The 6000-nt window shown below is 41.0% G+C and overlaps 1 protein-coding gene across 3 annotated transcripts in view; it reads left to right on the top strand.

Annotated features, from left to right (window-relative positions):
- Positions 1 to 355: 355 nt before the first annotated feature.
- Positions 356 to 6000, top strand: part of LOC124998494 (speckle type BTB/POZ protein) — a 73332-nt gene continuing 67687 nt past the window's right edge. For 2 of the 3 annotated variants that reach the window (XM_047572943.1, XM_047572942.1), the window contains exon 1: positions 356 to 425. The gene's annotated coding sequence lies outside the window, so the exon portion shown is untranslated. The remainder of the gene's footprint in view (positions 426 to 6000) is intronic. The other variant, XM_047572945.1, reaches the window with a different exon arrangement.

The raw sequence follows: 6000 nt of genomic DNA, 5'->3' as shown, positions 1-6000 counted from the left end.
CCTTAAATAGCCTATTAAGAAAATAACGACTGAACAAACAAACAAACAAAAAGAAATATATACGCAATATGTTACATGAATTGCTTTGCCCCCGTAGCTGAACAGAAAGGAATTGATAGATAATTTTCGCACAATGGATATTTAAATTTCCCTTGCACAGGATAATGTGTTCATTATGGGTTCTAATCTAATTACAATTATGGCAATTAGCTTGCTGTGCAGACAACATTTTGGGCATCAGTGATAAAAAAGAGTATGATGAGATGCTGTAAAGAACGCGTGTTTTTCCAGCGTCCCAGACCAAAACAATCCCAGCATGGCCAGGCGCTGACAGGGCGTCTGTACACGTCACAGGCTAACCCGGAAGTGCAGTGACAGCTCTTGTCAAAAATCCTTCATCCCTTTCGTCCAACTGCGAAACAAAGGTGAGTTTAAAAGCTTCGGAACGAGCTCTACCTGTACGCATCGCTTGTACTTTTTCATATTCATTCCGTGATAATGTACGTTAGAAGTTTGGGCGTGATTTAACGGTGGAAGCACTTTTATTGAGCTGGAATATTAGCCGCTAGCTGGCTAATGTTAGCAAGTTCCTGGAGACTCAGGGTCGTTATATGGGCTGCTCCTCTTTGTGCTGTACTTTCCGGCTGCTTTTGGACATTTTCTGTGTCGCGCCGAGGTCTGCTGGCTACATGTGTGTGTCACGGCAAAAATTATCAGTGGGGAAATTTCCATAGGGACCTGCAAAATAATGAGACCGCACTAAGAAACATGTTCTGCCGTGTCCTCAGACTCAGCCTGAGTATCCTGCCAAATAGTGACCACAGTTCTCCTCCTCTGTTGCTTCTCCATGCGCAGTGCAGGACAGCTGCAGGTTTCACTCTGCCAGAAAGCCTCTGAATGGAGAGGCTAAAGAGTCCAGAAGGCTACTGCAATGCAGGGTGAGGTCCCAGTGTTACCTCTGCAGGATGGCCGGAAACAAAATAAGTCATAAAGACATTTGAAACAGTGGTGAATTTGATCATTCACATTCATCCACATGAAGAACTGAGACTTAATTTTATAAACAACATTTTTGCGACATGCAGGTGGATTTACCCACAGCTACAGTATTTTACTGCAAACAATATATCCACTTAAAATAGAGTTAGATATCAGTATAGGATTCGATGAATAAGGATCAGATAAATCAGTGACGACACTGTTACTTACTCACTTGAGTAAATTCAAACTGTGCTTTTTTTCTCTGAAAACAAATTATCAGTATTCAAACATGAACGAAAACAAGTGAAACAGCAATTGATGGAGACAATAAAAAGAGATATAAAGCAGCACTCTGTATTGTGTGCTGTATAGATGAAACAAATTTCAAAATGTAACAGTTCTCTCCCAAAAATTAGCTGGCTGCCGTAAAAGGAAAGTCATGTGTTTATGTGTTGATTAGTAGCGAGGAAGAAGTTCAAGAAGTTCCTTATGTGGCTGTATTTGGCAGTGAAAACCCTGTAATGTGTATTCTAAAAATTCACTTGCTTTGTACCATAGTTTTTTGCTTGGCTGTAGTGGACTCATATGCATGAGCAAGGAGGCGTGTGGGAGTTCAGACATGGTCTGAAAAGAGTCTTGTTAGGTTCAAAGCAGTCTATTGTAAAACTATCTGAATTTCATAGTCTTTGGCATTTTTCTCATTCTAACATTCCTCGCAGATTCTCAGGGACTCTTGATACACAAGTTTTGCTTTGGTGTAAAAGTTTGGAAAAATAAATGCCATTTTATGAAACTCCAAATCCAGCCACAAAATAAAATGCTGCATTTGCCTCTGAAGTCTACTGTATGCTATCCGATATGTGATAAATCACATCTGAGTTTATGTGAGCCAGTCACAGCATCAAAATGATCTTGCTCTCAGCACCAAAAAGGATGTGACGTCACCGTCACATGAGAGACTATTACACTGGTATGGGAAGTTCATACTTGTTCATATCTCAAAGCAAAAAAAAAAGGAGCACACAGAAGCAGAAAGACGAAGCATAGAAAGAAGACGAATAAATCCAAAAACACATACCTGCTTTCCCACACAGGCACTAATATATATACATATATATTTATATATCCTATTTTATATATAAACTATTCTCTTCTATTCCAAGAATATTTATGGGGCCATTGTGGCTAAACAGTTACCAAAATGAGTTCTCCATTTTAAAATTCCATATCTGTAGCCAGACGGAGCAATTAGAAGAATAGTCTGAGTCGTTTGTCAGTGTCCTTGTACTCCAATCGGCCACAACATTAGAACCACTGAGAGGAAAGAGAAGTAAATAAGATTGACCATCTTGTGACAATACAGTGTTCTGCTAGGAATCTTTTGAACCTGGCATTTAGGTAGATATTACTTAGACATGTACTATCCACCTAGAGCAGACACAACCACCCCATAGCGATGACACTCCATTCCCAGCAGGATGCAGCCTGACGCAGACACACACATAAAAACAGTTAAGGAACACTCAAAACACATGGACAGCGCAAGGTGTTGACGTGGCCTCCAAATTCACTAGATCCCAAACTGATCAAGTGTCTATGGGATGATCCACAGAGATTTGGGGACCCATAGGACCCAAAGGCCCCCACTAATAACATTCTGTTACCAGAGACACCACAGGACACCCTCAGAAGACCCGTGTCCATTCTCTGATGAGTCACCACAGTTTTGGAGGCACAAGGTGGACCTAGACAATATTAGGAAAGGTGGTCATAATGTTATGCCTGATGTTATGCCAGACCTGAACTGATGAAAAATTCTTAAATTGAATTGAAAAATGTAATCTTAAATATTATATAGCTGACGTGAAGTGTAAGTTGGTCTAATTTTATAATATCAGTTTGTGTTATTTATTTTCACACAGCATGCAAATTTGCATGGGCAGTAAAACAAATGTGAATGTGTTTCAGTCCAACGCCCCAGTTCAGATAAGTGTTTTCTAATCTTTCATAGATGGCTTCCTTTACTTCTCTTTTAGAGCACCCCTCTTCTCTGTCTGAAATGCGCGTGTCGTTGTCCTCAAGATGTCCTTTGTCCTTCAGGTGTAAGAGGACTGCCCGAATCCTGACCCAAAGAGCTAACTCTCCTGTGTTTAGCCATGCTTTTGTGAAGGGGTTGTTTCCTTCTCGAGTGTACATGCCTGCACCTTCCTCACTTCACTGAACTACATCAACCGTGTTGCTCTCTTTTCGCCAGGATGTGTTACTGGACTTGAAGTGCACACAGATGTTTCTGCCTCAGTAGCTTTTGTTTTCAGCCAAATTCTTTCAGTATCAACTCTGGTAGTTGTGCAACCTGTGGGCTCGTCTCCATGCGGAGAGATTCATAAACAACTGATACTACTATTGAACATCAGCAAGAAGAAAATTTAATTAAAAAAAAAAACAGCCAAAAAAAATAGACTAACCGTAGATACACACGTAGTCAATTTTGCTTTGCTAGTTTCAGGTTCCTGCCTATACTGGTCCACTGTCAAGACTCTCTGACTCTCTGTTACAGTCACTGCTAATATATTCAAATATTCTCTATATAAATAGGTGTGCTGTTTATTTGAATATAGTGTGCTTAAGTTTGCTGCAAATTATGTTATTACTCCTATTAAAAGATACCACTGTATATTATTGGCAGTATGTTTTTACAGCATACCTGATTGTCAACTTGTTGTGCAAATAGTCCTGCCAGCCTTTCTTTTTAATACATTTTTGAAGGAAAAGTCATTTCAAAGCCATAAAAACTAATTTAGCTGAGTATGTCAAGCATTGCATTTTAATAATTCATATTAGAATTGATTATTCCATCCTATTTTACTCTTGGGGTATTTTTGTTTATAAAAGAACAAGTCACTTGGTTATGAAATAGCTCAACCGATTCTCATTTCTTGGTTGATAACAACAAATACATTTTCACACTGAAGGAAACACTGTGTGCTCTTTAAAAAAAAAATATCCAGCAGACAGCTGGTAGTTGAGAGTCGGTGGCAAAGCTTCAATCACAAGCTCTGATCGGTTGGATTTATGAACACCAAATAATGTTTTTTTTGGGAGTGTGGAAAACATATTTGGATGAAGCACCCCAATAAATTCTAGGTAAGAGGAACACCGACCGGGCTGTTAACACCATCAGTTTGGAGGGGAATGGCCAGATGCTCTGTTTCATATTGCCAGAGTGTATGCATCAAAAACGGTTATTAGACAGGTGGCCTTTCCATAGACTTGCACCTGGCAGCTGGCAGATATGTAGACTCACTCTTTCTTTTGTTGATAGGAGCGTGTATGTGTGTGTGTGTGTGTAGTAGAGTGAGACCACTTGTCTTGATTTAAAAGTGCTTTTGTTGCTTGGCTGCTTGTATTCCTCTTAAACACTAGTCAAATTTAAACTCTTACAATGATGCGTGTCACACTCTCCCTCTAGCCGACTTTGTCCACTCTGCTCCGCGCTGTATATTCAGCTTTCAGCCGCTCTGTCAGATGTTCTTTACACACAAGCGGCCGAGAGCCCCCCCCCCCTCCCTTCATATACTACAAGATGCAGCCATTTGGTTTATTTACGGGAGGTGCTTCTGTAACTGCTGGGAATAGGCCAAGAGCCAATCGAAACACACGGTGGAGGCCAAGCTAATAGAATCTGACAGGAATGGAGTCATAGAGGCCGCTCGGGCATCGTAAAGCTGTCGCTGTTTAAGCCCTGAAATTTGTCGCTATTACCTGCTCGCCTCTCCCTTTACATGGGCACAGAGTGCAGCCAGGCCTCTCGGTTTGAGTGGGTGTTGTTACTCATCTTTGCCCATTTCGGCAACATCAAATAGGTGTGGGTATGTTGGCGTGTGCACTTTAGGATCAAACACAGACTGGATGACAGTGAATTGAAGGACAGTGACTGTAAAAATCAATAATATACTGTCTACATCAGTGATGTCAAGTAAACAGTGATTGAGGGAATTTCAACAAACAAAATGTTTCTGCACTGCACCATTTTTCAGTCTGAGCTGAGCCGAGCCAAGTAGCCGACGACTGTATCTATTTACACTCATATATTCTTATTTGGCTCTGTGCTTTAGGGGAATTGCTTTGTCGATGGTGCTGCTGGGGGAGATATGAGGCTGTAAGAGTTTGTTCTTTGGCGTCACACTGTAAGATGCTTCAGCAGTCAGCACATCAAATGCTAGTTAGTGAGGAAAGACAAAGTCATTGAAAGTCCTTCATTGGTCAGAAATGGATGGAGCTTTTCCCCACTAATGAGCTGGATTAAAACAACATACTGAAACTGGCTGAACACTGGGCTCCTGCTGTGGCCAGTTGTCCACTATTGGCTGATGTTTCTGCTTCTGGCTTAGTGAGGGGCGCTTACAAGTTCTCAGAAGAGAAAACCAAAAAAATCCTGTGTAATTTATGTTTGTGCTCCTTCCTCGACTGCCTCATTTAGACTTTTTTTTTAGCTTAATGTTTGCTTAATTGCGTTAAGGACCTGCTCTCGATTGAAGCACCGCCAGTGTGCTGAGTTTTAAATGTAGCTGATGTAGTCTGAATGTTCTCTAAACAGAAAATGTATTGAAAAAAACTTGCATTATGTATTACAATGTGGTGCAAATGTGGCATGGATTTTCTATCCTCCACTGCTACTTCCAAGAATCTGCCAGTGTTCAGATCTACTAAGACATAATTGATATAGGCAGAAGCCCACTCAAAAATGTGTGTGATTGGGCCTTTTATAGATGCAGCACGAGAAGAAGCTCATTTCTCACATTGCTGATCGCTTGCGAGGGAAGGCAACAAGTATTGAATTAGTTTGCATGAGAGGAGGGAAATTGAAATATGGATTGGGGTCGCAAATGCCTGCCTGTGCTATTGGCTGTTTCGGATATGCAGGATGAGATGTATTTTCTGTGAATGTGTGTGTCAGCGTGTGACTGATGCAGACAGAGGCGGCATCGAATGGTTTTCCCACCGTTCCTGCATGGAGCT

Source organism: Mugil cephalus, chromosome 20 (genome assembly GCF_022458985.1).
Source record: "Mugil cephalus isolate CIBA_MC_2020 chromosome 20, CIBA_Mcephalus_1.1, whole genome shotgun sequence".
In the NCBI taxonomy this organism is placed as follows: Eukaryota; Metazoa; Chordata; class Actinopteri; order Mugiliformes; family Mugilidae; genus Mugil; species Mugil cephalus.
The sequence above is the reverse complement of the archived record's forward strand: the minus strand, read 5'-3'. Positions and strand labels throughout refer to the sequence as shown.